Source organism: Ochlerotatus camptorhynchus, unplaced genomic scaffold (assembly GCF_037179485.1).
Source record: "Ochlerotatus camptorhynchus isolate MF236.1 unplaced genomic scaffold, CSIRO-AGI_Acam_v1.1 ptg000493l, whole genome shotgun sequence".
In the NCBI taxonomy this organism is placed as follows: domain Eukaryota; kingdom Metazoa; phylum Arthropoda; class Insecta; order Diptera; family Culicidae; genus Ochlerotatus; species Ochlerotatus camptorhynchus.
The window spans coordinates 81,266-95,113 of NW_027040978.1; the positions used below are offsets into that span (position 1 = coordinate 81,266).

Consider the following 13,848-nt stretch of genomic DNA (forward strand, 5'->3'; position numbering starts at 1 on the left):
AAAGTAGTCAATTTTCATTTGCGGTTGATTGCCGTTGGAGTTGGGCCGGGTAAAGCGAATCAGAATATGTCACTTGGTCGTCCTCGTCCTCGGGCCACGAGACGGGAAGTCGCGGAAATTAATAACTGAAACGCGTTTATTGCGTGCCAGGCCCGAGCTTTGCGGATTGGAGAGGCCAATTAAGTGGTGACCTTCAGGCGCCTGCCTGCTGGAAGACTATCGATGGATGCAGGGTTGGAGGCAGTGCATGAGGGAAACCGCTCGAGTGTGGCCTTAATAGTTTATTGAGGTATTGTTTTTGTTTTGTTCACGGTTGATGTGTGAGCGGGGGGTGCCAGGCGAGCGCATTAGTTACTTTAAACAATGGCTGGATACTTTGGGTGCAATTAGTACGCCTAGCATGGTGACAAATGTAACGTTAGTAGGTTGAAAACGAGATTTATTAGAGATAGAAAATTTGAATCTTCAGCACAGCAGCTTGCGAACCCACCTGAAAGTGTATAGGAAATCTCAAATACCGGAGCTCCTAAATCTGGAGCTGTTTATGATGGCTATCAATGAAATTTGTAAATTTGACATGCTGATGGACAAACTAAACATTTTCATAAATTGGCATTTCGAGCTCTTGAGAACTCTGAAAAATGATGGTACACCGATAATTTCCAAAAGTCTTACATCTCCATGAAGTGTAGCAATTTAAAGAACTTTTGGTGGTCCCGAAACTCCGAAAATCTCCACATTATTATTAAATTAAAACTGAAAAATACCGTCAGCTTTTAAACTTTCCTTCAACTCTCAGCTAACAATAAGCTTAACAAAAAGCTGCTTAAGTGGCCTTACATGGTTGAAGTGATTAAAAAAAAATCTTTAGCAATACTCGGAACTGAGCGATCTATTGAAAATTCCAACACTTTCGGATTTCCTTTAACTTCAAAAACTAATCGCAGTTTCCAAAGCTACGAGAACTTCCAGTACTGCGAAAATATTCAAAATTATATAAGGCCTGTACTCGAAAAAAAAATGCACCAGCAAAAGTGCTCGCCAAAATTTATTTTAAATCTGATTTTCTTGACACTTTCAGGGAATGAACTAATACATATGGATTATGTTTCGGCACTTTATTCAATTTCCTTTCCATCGCTGAAAGCCCGCACCTTTCCCTTAAGACCCCTCATTACATTTTGTGCAATGGTGGAGCCGACCTTTTTGATCACTTTCATCCATTCTTTCTTCAACTCCAGCTCGTTCTTAAACACCTTGGACGATTTTCGAACTTTGGCCTTCATTGTGGCCCAAAATCTTTCCACCGGACGAATCTCTGGTGAATTTGGGGGGTTGGCGGTTTTGGTACAAAAACAACGTTATTGTCTTTGTACCAATCCAACGTCGATCGCGCGTAATGACATGATGCCAGGTCCGGCCAAAATAATGTCTCGCCTCCGTGGGACCGCAGGAAGGGCAACAGACGCTTCTGGAGGCACTCGGTGCGGTAAATTTCGCTGTTGATGGTACCCATTGTGATGTACGGTTTACTCAGTTTACCGCATTGGCATATGACCTGCCAGAGCAAGTATTTTTTGGCGAATTTGTACACTTTCTTCTTCCTTACGTCTTCCGGAACATCAAACCGTGATTTCGCAACGTAGAACTTCAGCCCCAGTATCTGATTTGCGTCTGCCTTGATGTAGGTTTCGTCATCCATAACTACACACATCGGTATCGTTAACCACTCTCGATACAGCTTCCTTGCGCGGGATTTGGCCACCGTGTTTTGTTGATCACGCCGGTTCGGTGCCTTCCGGACCTTGAATACTCGAAGCCTAGCTCGTTTCATGGTTTGCTGAACGAACCAGGTGGAACACTTTGCCTTCAGAGCCGCGTTGCGAATCGAAAGGTTCGGATTACGTTTGAAATAATCCAACTCTCAGAACACTAATAATTCTAAGGAATTCTAAGAAGCACTGAGAACAAATAGAACTCTCAGAACTTTTTGGAATTCTGCATCATTAGACTCAACTTAACGGAAGCTAGAGAGGTTGAACTGAAGTTTGGGGCCTCCCGTACTTCAGTCAGTAAATGCGCAGCTACAAAGAGCAAGACCATGCTGGAGGTAGCTAGATTCGATTCCCGGTCCGGACTAGGAATTTGCCGGGTTGGAAAATTGGTCGAATTCCCTGGGCATAAGAGAATGATTGTACTTGCAACACAAGTATACTAATGCAAAAATGGAACAGACATCGAATGCTCTCAATACTAACTGTGGAAGTGCATCTAGAATACCTAGTTGAAAGCACGCAATAAACTAATATGCGATAAGCAATAAGCATGAAATGCGAAACAGAAGAAGAAGAACAACTGGAGTTTTAAGTTTCCAGGGGTTCCCGAAGATTCTAAATTTGTCAAATTTCCGATAGTTTCCGGAAGTTTTAAAAATCACAAACTATCAACATCACCAAAATTTCCGATGTTCCGGAAGGATTGTCGTTATTTTGGGGCTTACTAGCATTGACAAAGTTCCCTCAAAGCCATGAACTTCAGCTGCTGGTGATCCAAGATTTCTGGAATTGCTGATATTCCCACAATTTTGGGATTGCGGTAGCTACTGAATTTCCTGTTTGTAATTTAAAACTTATTTCCAGCTGTGTTGCTAACACTGCCAGTCCGAACTTTTCTAGTCGGGTATCGCAGTCATCGCGCCGTCAACCGTCAGGCCACCCCTGAGCGTAGCCATAGCAACAAAATAAAGATCGTTGCAAGCGGGTGTGAAAATTTGTTGAGAGAATGAAAAAAAATTAGTGGATTTGTCTCCAAGTTTGTGAGAAGTTTTCCTCAATAAATAAAAAAAATAGTTAATCTCGTTGCAACAATTGTGCCAAAAAGTGGTCAGTTCGTGTCGTCTTATGCTGGGGGAACCTCTGGCGAATTAACTGAAATTCCTTCCCCAACAAATAGCCTGGGCACGAGCTTCCGCAGACAGGTGAGCAAACACCCGGCCGTCAGCGACCAGGACGATTGCTACAAGCTGTGTTTGGAGTTTTTGGGCGTATCGAGAGTTCTTATGCCTATTTAGTTTGGTGAACCTGGTTCGAAACTGGGTTACTTTCTTCAAACTATCACTCTCGCGGTGAACTGGGTGAACTGAGACTTATGAACCTCGAAAAAAATTCGGGTTCGAACCTAGTCGTTTTTCAGGTTGCTTGGTGGTGAATCTAGGTTGGTAACTGGCGTTCAAACTAACAATTTGACAGCTCTTAGGTTGCAACCCGGGTGAGGGTTCGCTTCAAACTAAAACGGCATTAGAGTTTCCGGAGGATTTTTGAACTCATTGATGCTTTTGGAACTGAGAAAATTTTCGGAAAACTAGTGACTACCGGAATTTCAAATTATTCAAACTCCCAGAATTCCGAGAATATCTAGTCAAATTCTGGCACTATTTGACTACATGAGCTGAAAAACTCTCGGAACGATAATAAAGGCTGACTAAAAGTAAATTGGTACGCACGAAAAAGACCTTTTATTCGTGATTCAATAAGTTTAAAAAGTCCATTTATGGCTGCTTTACAGTGCTTTTATTAAACTTCAAAGTAACAGCATTAGATGGTTACATTTCTCCAGTTCGAACGAAATCTCGAACCTTCCTCTTGATGGAGCCCATCAGCGCCCGCATTTGCTGGATGTCCGTAACTGATCCGCCGCTTCGTCGAAGTCGCTGCTTTGAAATAGCTCAGCATTTTTCGATTGGTTGAAACTCCGGGCAATTCGGAGGATTCATTAGCTTGGGAACAAAACTTGATCTTGTCGGAGTAGTGGCTGCTGGCCAAATCGAGTCAAAAGATGACTTTGCCCCTATGCTTGCGGATGAACGGCAATACACGCTTTTTCAGGCATTCTTCGATGTAAACTTGGCATTTCATCGTCGAGGATGCAAATCGCTTGTCAAAGCATGACCTTCTTCGCGCACTTGTCGACAAACACGAACTTAAATCTTCCCGGCACATCCCCACCTCCAGTTGCGGTGTTAAACCTTTTACCCGGGAAGCTGCTTAAAATCGAATTTGACGTACATATGTTTTTTTTTTTTTTTTCCTTTATTAACGAGACTTTCAGCCTTAGGCTGGTTCATCTCTAAACCTCCAGAGGGGAGGCTCTCAAAAAAGGTAGGGATGGATGTTCCAGATGGGAACTCCTGAAATCATATTTTTACAGAGTATTTTTAAACAGAGTTTTTTGTTTTGTTCCTGTCTCGTTTCAGTTAAGGGGTTTCTCATTCCGGTTGGTCCGTTTACGTTGCGTTAGGTCTGGTGTATACAGGGTTTGTGTTCGTTCGGGTCGTGGTGATATTTTCGTTCCTTAGCTTTCCTTGTTCGTTACGGTTGGTCATGATAGGGATTTTAAGTGTTATATATGGTTGAAGAGTCCGGCTTCACGTAAAAAGGCGAGTAGGGCCGCTATTCTTGTTGGCTCATTACCTAGAGCATCGCGGATATTCTCAGGAATGTCGTAGCATGTTCTAGCTCCTTCATACTTTGGACAATGACAAATGAAGTGTTCCACAGTTTGCGGCGTGAGGCATAGATCGCATATCCTTCTAAAAGGCCCATCTCCCTTGTAGTTGTGGGAGATGTTTGTATGGCCAGTTCGGAGACGGGATATCACGACCTGCTCTCGGTGCAGTGATGGATCGTCCCATCTAGTAATATTCTCTTTTAATTTTCTAATAGCTGGTGTTCTAGCTGCTATCCAGTCGCGGCTCCAGGAATCCTCGATAATTTTGGTTACCCATTTTTTTAGATCTGGTCCAGGTACCTCTCGCGTATATTTGGCCATGTGCTGACCAGAGGCTGCTAGATGGTCTGCCTCTACATTCCCCCAAACACCACAGTGCCCTGGGATCCAAACGAATGTTGTGTTATTTGGTGCATGTTCCTGGATCGCCTGGATCCAGGGGTGTCTACTCGTTTCGGACTCAAGGGCAGCAACCACACTGGCGGAGTCGGTGAAGATGGCTATCGGTCGTTCATCGGAGGTGGTGGCAGCGATGAAAGCCGCGGCGGCTTCGGCGGAGAATATCGAACACTGGTCTGGCAGTCGATGACTTTCGCTGAGATTGGAACCACAGATCCCGATCCCCACCTTCCCCTGAGCGACCGAGCCATCGGTGTATCTGATTGAGTATCCTTCGTATTTTCGTTTTTGAAGGTCTAGGACCGTTTGTGCCACTGCTAAAGGGTTGGAACCTGCTTTAAACTTATTTTTGATTGTAGGGTCGGTTCGAATTTTTGGCAGGCTCCAACCCCTGGCTCCACACCAGTGGACCCTGGACACCGGTGGGAGTACTTGGTTGGATGATTCTCTGAGGAGTTGGTTAGCCTCAACGAGGAGGAAACCTTCCTTCCTGCTACCGGACGTGTTTTCACAGTGGCTGATGGCTCGATAGCAGATTGTTTTGGTTATGTACCTGTTGAAGGGGAGCACTCCGCCCTCGATACAGGCAGCTATTCCAGGAGTACCTGGGAGGAGGCCTGATGATAATCGTAAGGCTTGCTGGTAGACGGGTGCAAGTTTTTCCACCAGCAGAGGCATTGCGAGGTAGGTTGCTTCAATCCCGTATGTTAGGCGTGAGTTTATGATAGCTTTTGCAACGTTCAGACGAGTCTGCCGGTTGGCATTTGGGTGGCGCCCAGCCAGAGTTTTCAGCAGGTTGATTCGCTGTTTACAACTGCTTTTAACCTCGTTGAAGTGCGGGCCAAATGTGAGGTGACGGTCGAAGCAGACTCCGAGGATTCGAATGGTTTTATGGAATGGGACCGGTTTCCCGTTGATGAGGATCTTGGTGCTCAAGACCTTGTGATTGGTCGAGCATACGTGTGTATACCCGCTTTTGCTTGCGGAGAGCTGAAATCCAGCTGACGAAGCCCAGGTTGATACGTAGGCGGTGGCTTGTATAAGTTTTCTTCGTAATGCTCTGACTGTTGCTCGGACCACCATGAGAACGATATCATCAGCATATACAAATATAAGACGTACATATGTTTCGTCATCGATTAGAGTAGAGATGGGCGATCAGATCCAGATCCGTTCAAAAGATTCGGATCAGCGCGGAGAATGAATGATCCACGGTTCATTTTTTATGAGAACCGACTCAGCGGTTCAGTAGAGTTCACTACTCTTTTTCTCTATGTTCTTGAATCGGAAGGATTGAAAACGAGCTGTCAAAAATGATTCGAATCTCTCTCTCTCACTCGCTCTTACATGTTGCTTTGCTTCTACCCGTCTTCCCACATTTGACAACTCTCGTCAGGTAGCGCAGCTGAAACCCGCTGTTGTACCCAATGGTTTTTGATGATACGTTTGAGACGAAGAATATTTTTATGATGCCAGTGTTACAACGAAATCCAAACGTTTATTATTACACCCGCTGGGGTTGCAGAAGTTCATTTGCTGTTTTGTTGATTACTGCAGTCAAAATTGTGTTGTTGTGAGTGAGGCAAACATCCGACGATTCAGTTTTCGAGAGCAGATAGCAGATGGTGGTGCAGCAAGGAGGAAATTACAGCTGAGAAAAATGTTTCACTGTCGAAAACTGCATGCGGTTTAGTGGCAGGGAAACCAACGAGCTGGTGGGCCTGGCAGTTTTATTGGACCCCAGATTCAAGAAGCAAGGATTCAGCGAAGATTCGAACTATAATGAGGCGTATTGGACAAGCTGATCCTGGCAATTCAGATCAGCAGCACGTGCATATTGAAGGATACAACGAGAAACTATGTCGATCCATAGTTTGGGAGGAATTTGATGCAAAAGTCAATGAATTACAAAGCACCAAGAATCCGTCTGCATCGGCAATCGCTGAAATCGACAAATATTTGGCAGAACCATACCTTGCCAGAACCAAGGATCCCCTGGAGTGGTGGGAGGCAAGAAAATTGCTTTATCCAAGGCTGTATGGTGTAATGCAAGAGTGGCTTTGTATTCCGGCGACGTCTGTTCCTTGCGAACGAATTTTCTCAAAAGCTGGACAGATTTGCTCCGACAGAAGAAGCCGGCTTTCTCCGAGGAACATTTCCAAAATTTTGTTCATCAACCATAATTACTAACGGATGCGTTTGTAGATGCGAATTATTAGAGAAATAATAAATGAATAATTGATGACAATAAGTTGTAAATGAATTGTCTGTGCTCAAGGTAGAATCTCCGAATAAATTTAAAATGCAGTAGCTGTAAGTGATCCGATGATCCGATCAACTGATCCGGATCACCTTTGTGAACGATCTGGTTCTGAACCGTTCACCTAATTGATCCGGTTTGCCCATCTCTAGATCAAAGTGCAGCCCTTGTGTTTCGTCAAAACACGCTTTTTGGTCACGGAATTGTGCTTCATGGCCGGTTCGGATTTTTACTGGCTTTGTACGACTTGTATCCTTCCATGGCAAGGATGTTCCGCACCCTTTGAAAGTTGGTGTTGTACCTTTTGGTGACATCTCGAAAGACCGGGGTTGGCTGCGCAGCTGACGATCTCTGGTTGCAGTTTTTTCGTAGGTCCGCTGATTCCTTTCCACATTCAGGGTTTCCTTGTAGGTTTTGAGCACTCGACAAACTGTTGTTTTCGGCATCTTCAGCACTTTGGCCAGCTTGGAACCGGAACACTCCGGATTTTCCAGGTGTTTGTGCACAATATTTTTACTTCTTTCGAGTTCCATTTGACGTTTTTTTCTGAACGCAATCGACTACTTTGATCAAACTTGCACCAGTTGTTCTCTGTAAGAAGTGTAAACAAACCACTGTCAAAGATTTTCGATTCCCAACACTAGAGGCGTGCTAGCGGCGCGCGAGGGGCGTACCAATTTTTTATTAGTCAGCAAGTTTTACATGAAACTTGAACGTCTTGCAAAGAAAGAATATATGGAGAAATGTTTACGGATTTCCAAAACTTGTATTGATAAGTGTCTACTACAAATAAATCTTTAAAATATTGTTAGAATTTCTAAGGTACGCTGGAGAAGAATGCATGAGCAACATTAACCAACTGGTGGTCCCGGAACAGGTTCTGGAGGCACCGTTTGTATGACCAATTTGTCACTTCCATAGAACCAAGCCATATGGCACCCCAAAATTCACAGAATTTCATGAAGAATTCATCAGAGACTTTTCCCGGGGCAGCATTGGACATCCGGTGGTCTCGTAATAAGTTCCGAGAACCCTGGAAAGGTGGAAAATTTGTAATTTTCATAGGACCAAGCCGTAGGACACCCTACAGAATGTCATTAAGAATTCATCTGAGGCAATGTCAACTGTCTTAAGCAACATTTGCCACCCGGTGGTCCCGGAAAAGGTTCCGGGTTCACGGAAGAAGAATTACCATGATCTGATGGATGGTAGATAGAATTACCATGACCTGCTGGATGGTAGATAAGAATTACCATGACCTGATGGATGGTTGATAAAATTACCATGACCTGATGGATGGTTGATAAAATTACCATGACCTGATGGATGGTAGATAGAATTACCATGACCCGATGGATGGTAGATAGAATTACCATGACCTGATGGATGGTGGATAGAATTACCATGACCTGATGGATGGTAGATAGAATTACCATGACCTGATGGATGGTAGATAGAATTACCATGACCTGATGGATGGTAGATAGAATTACCATGACCTGCTGGATGGTAGATAAGAATTACCATGACCTGATGGATGGTTGATAAAATTACCATGACCTGATGGATGGTAGATAGAATTACCATGACCCGATGGATGGTAGATAGAATTACCATGACCTGATGGATGGTGGATAGAATTACCATGACCTGATGGATGGTTGATAAAATTACCATGACCTGATGGATGGTAGATAGAATTACCATGACCTGATGGATGGTAGATAGAATTACCATGACCTGATGGATGGTAGATTGCATTACCATGACCTGATGGATGGTAGATAGAATTACCATGACCTGATGGATGGTAGATTGAATTACCATGACCTGATGGATGGTAGATAGAATTACCATGACCTGATGGATGGTAGATAGAATTACCATGACCTGATGGATGAAAGATAGAATTACCGTGACCTGATGGATGGTAGATAGAATTACCGTGACCTGATGGATGATAGATAGAATTACCATGACCTGATGGATGATAGATAGAATTACCATGATCTGATGGATGGTGGATAGAATTACCATGACCTGATGACTGGTAGATAGAATTACCATGACCTGATGGATGGTGGATAGAATTACCATTACCTGATGGATGGTAGATAGAATTAACATGACCTGATGGATGGTAGATAAGAATTACCATGACCTGATGGATGGTTGATAGAATTACCATGACCTGATGGATGGTGGATAGAATTACCATGACCTGATGGATGAAAGATAGAATTACCTTGACCTGATGACTGGTAGATAGAATTACCATAACCTGATGGATGGTAGATAAGAATTACCATGACCTGATGGATGGTTGATAGAATTACCATGACCTGATGGATGAAAGATAGAATTACCGTGACCTGATGGATGGTAGATAGAATTACCGTGACCTGATGGATGATAGATAGAATTAGCATGACCTGATGGATGATAGATAGAATTACCATGACCTGATGGATGGTGGATAGAATTACCATGACCTGATGACTGGTAGATAGAATTACCATGACCTGATGGATGGTGGATAGAATTACCATGACCTGATGGATGGTAGATAGAATTAACATGACCTGATGGATGGTAGATAAGAATTACCATGACCTGATGGATGGTAGATAGAATTACCATGACCTGATGGATGATAGATAGAATTACCATGACCTGATGGATACCTTACCAATCAGGCTAAGGCCTTGTTGTCCTCTGCAGTCCGAAGAAGTCGTCTCCACTCTACTCGATCCATGGCCACACTTCGCCAGCCTCATAGTCTGCGAAGGGTCCGCAGGTCGCCTTCTACTTGGTCGATCCACCTTTCCCGCAACGCGCCTCTTCTTCTTGTTCCTGTTGGGTTGCTTTCTAGGACCATTTTCACTGGGTCGTCGTGCGGCATGCAATTTGGACGATGGATGGTTTTCCCAGCAGCTGGTACAATTCGTGGTTCATTCGCCCCCTCCACGTTCCGTCATCCATCTGCACTCCACCGTAGATGGTACGCAACACCTTCCGTTCGAAAACACCACGTTCTCCACGAGCATAGTCCAGGTCTCGTGGCCGTAGAGGAACACCGGTCTAATCAGAGTCTTGTAGACAGTCAACTTCGTGCGGCGGTGGATATTCAACCGGAGCGTCCTCCGGAGTCCAAAGTAAGCACGATTCCCTGCCATAATGCGTCTTTGAATTTCTCTGCTGGTATCATTTTCGACGGTCACCAACTCAACGACCACCTCGATTTCGTCCCCGTCAATCTGAACTCGGGGTGGGAGGCTAACATTGTCATCCCTAGAACCTCTTCCTTTCATGTATTTTGTCTTCGATGCGTTGATGGCAAGTCCCATCCGCCTAGCTTCAGCCTTCAGTCTGATGTACGTTTCCGCCATCATCTCAAAGTTCCGTGCCATAATGTCAATGTCATCGGCGAAGCCAAGAAGCTGGATGGACTTCCTGAAGATCGTGCCACTCGTGTCTATCCCAGCTCTTCTGATCACACCTTCTAACGCGATGTTGAACAGCAGACACGAAAGTCCATCACCCTGCCGTAACCCCCTTCGAGATTCAAAGGGACTCGAGAGTGTCCCCGATACTCGAACAACGCACATCACTCGATCCACTGTCGCATAATCTCGTACTCTTGCATAGCTGATCTCGATCGATTGTGTCGTATGCGGATTTGAAATCGATGAACAAATGATATATGGGAACGTTGTATTCGCGGCATTTCTGCAGAACCTGCTGAATCGCAAAAATTTGGTCCGTGGTAGCGCGGGCACCCATGGATCCCGCCACGAACTCTCTTGCAAATGGTGACCGACGGCGGCATAGAGTTTGGGAGAGTACCTTGTAGGCGGTGCTCAGCAGTATGATCGCGCGGTAGTTGCAGCAATCCAACTTGTCCCCTTTTTGTAGATTGGGCATACAACGCCTTCCATCCACTCCTCCGGTAATATCTCCTCCTCCCAAATCTTGGCAATTACCCAGTGCAGCGCTCTAGCCAGTTCTTCACCACCGTATTTTAATAGCTCACTTGGTAGTTGATCTACACCAGTTGCTTTGTTGTCCTACAGCCGACCGATCTTCTCCTCAACTTCTTTAAGATCAGGGGCCGGTAGCCTGTCGTCTTTTGCGCGTGCTCCGAGGTCTGTTGCCGTGCCACCTTCGTTTTCTGCTGCATCACCGTTGAGGTGCTCGTCATAGTACTGCTTCCACCTCTCAATCACCTCACACTCGTTCGTGAGAAGGTTACCGTCCAAGTTCTTGCACGTATCGGCTGATGACCTGATGGATGGTAGATAAGAATTTCCGTTATCTGATGGACTGACTGAAGAAATTTTTAAATAGCTAGATTTACCATGACCTGATGGACGAACTGAGTAATTTTTGAAATAGTTAGAATTGCCATGAGCTGATGGATGAAATTTCCGCGAGAGGGTAGATGTTATGTAATATCGGTTTATTAACAATGGCATTTAATTTTATGGGTGTCAGAACAATTTCAAATGTGATTTCCCGTTCTACGATAGGACACTTCAAAAGTTTTTTTTTTTTTTGACATAGGACTACGTCTGTGATTTCAATATGGAGGTCCACTTTGTGAAAACCGAAAATGGAACATGTAACAAAATTATAAAAGATTTTGAATGTTAATAACTCAGCTGCCCCTGGACCAATTTCAATAATTTTATCACCAATCGATCAGATATATTTCTACGCATCTTTTTAATTAAAGACTTTATCATTTTTCAAAATTTTACCATTGAAAATTGCACGAATGTGCAACTGTTGCTTTGATGATTAAAATTATCACCGATTTGCTGTGAAAAGCGATTTCCCTAACACAGATTTCAAAGTTGAATTCCATCCGGTCTCACCAAACGGTGTTTATTCAATCACCGCGTTGTGTGTGGTGGTGTTCTCCAGTACACAACGAAAAGCTCCCCGCAAGCAGCTAGCTACCAAGGCTGGCCTCAACCGCTGATCGGATTCAGTTCCAATCACCGTGTGTTGTGATGTCCGTCGGTCGTTGAACATTGTTTTCCAGTACACAACGAAAGGTTTCCTACAAGCAGTGAACTGCAGCCCATATGAGCATCCATAGAAGGAGGAAGAAGCCGCACCGCTATTGATCGGAATCAGTAGCTCTTCGTGAGTTGCTGTGGGCCATATATGTCAAGTGTGTCATACTAAAGAGTATAAACAGAGAGAACCCCACTCAAATGTCTTTTCCTACACAAAACACAAGTTCCTGCTGCAGTTAACAAATAAGATCCTACGTTACCATTGCGTACAACCCCATAAGGCTGTCCCTTGTAGTTTTTTGCTATGTAACATCGTTGTACCTAATTAAGGCATTCATATTCGTTATCGGTTAGTAATCGGTTCTTGCTACGTGGACTCCATACATAAGATTTCCATATATGCGGTCCGTATTAAGCGCCTGGAGGGATAGTTGTATTTGCAAGCTCTAGCGATGATAATTAATGATTTAAGACTTGTTAGCATTAGTGATACTGAAATTACGCCAATCTTAGGCTCAGGACTAAAGCTTAAAATCAATTTAATGATCTATAACTCAGGAAAATAAACTTGAAGAAGTACATCTAAGCTCATCGAAATAAAACGTAACATGGCCCAATCCATTAAAAAAAGAAGTGCAGAACAACAATTCAAAACAACGGCAAAACAATTAACAGCCAAAGCTGCGAAAACATATAAACCATGTTTTTATGACTAACCCCCTTGGATAAACACACCTGTCAGCTTCCCACAAACTTTTACGACCGTGTCCCATTAATTATGAAACCGAAATCATTACGGTGAAAACGCTCTAATTTACGACCCGGGTCCCCATATATTTCCCATCGAAATTAGCGAACCAAATTTCCTAACACCGCTTACAGCCTCAGTGTGATGAAAAGCTTCCTAAAAACAAACCATAAAGCGCACTGGGCCAAAAATGATGTCCATTTGGGTCCGTTTGCCGCGCCTTCCGGTTCTCTTCCGGTAAAAGTAATGACGAAAACCGCAATTACCAATTCAATTTAACTTTCAAACTCGTCGATAGCGAGTCTCCATAATCCTATCGTCTAAAATCAAATGCTGCCTGCCTTGCAACGGCCGGAAGCCAGCCGCCGACCATGAAGAGGTCAGTCGAAAACGAACGGCTCCATTTAACAGGGAGATACAATGAATGAGGTTCGTCACTTACTGTCACGTTTGCACGCATTTAAGTTTCTCTCTCTCTCGGCCTCTGTCTCTTGCAATCAACAGCTAACAATCGTCAAACGACAATGATGTGATGCCGACGGCAGTCCATAGTAGTTGCGTGTCCACGTGCTCCCCGAACCGAAACCCAATTAAGATTGCAAGGTGGCGAGGCGATCTTATCCAAGAAAGTTGAAACTTTTCCCGCCAAAATGTCCATCTCTGTATTTTCTGTATGTGGGTCATAGAAACAACTGTTTCATATGTAAATCGGTTCGAACTGCTGATGCCAAACATTAAATTTTTTTCGATCAAAATTTGTCCATGATCTCGCAAAATGCCGCTCTAACCGAACTCAAATGGCGTGTCCATCAAGGTCCGAAAAATTAAAAATGGATTCACGCAACCCAGCAGCAACCCAACCCAGCCTAATCACGGTTCAAAATCTCTCTCGCTGCAAACACTTTGGGCTA

General features: G+C 44.0%; 1 protein-coding gene across 2 annotated transcripts in view; it reads left to right on the top strand.

Moving 5' to 3' along the window:
- LOC135712558 (probable serine/threonine-protein kinase tsuA) overlaps window positions 1–13,848 on the top strand; it is a 466,235-nt gene that overhangs the window by 40,351 nt on the left and 412,036 nt on the right. The window lies entirely within an intron of this gene.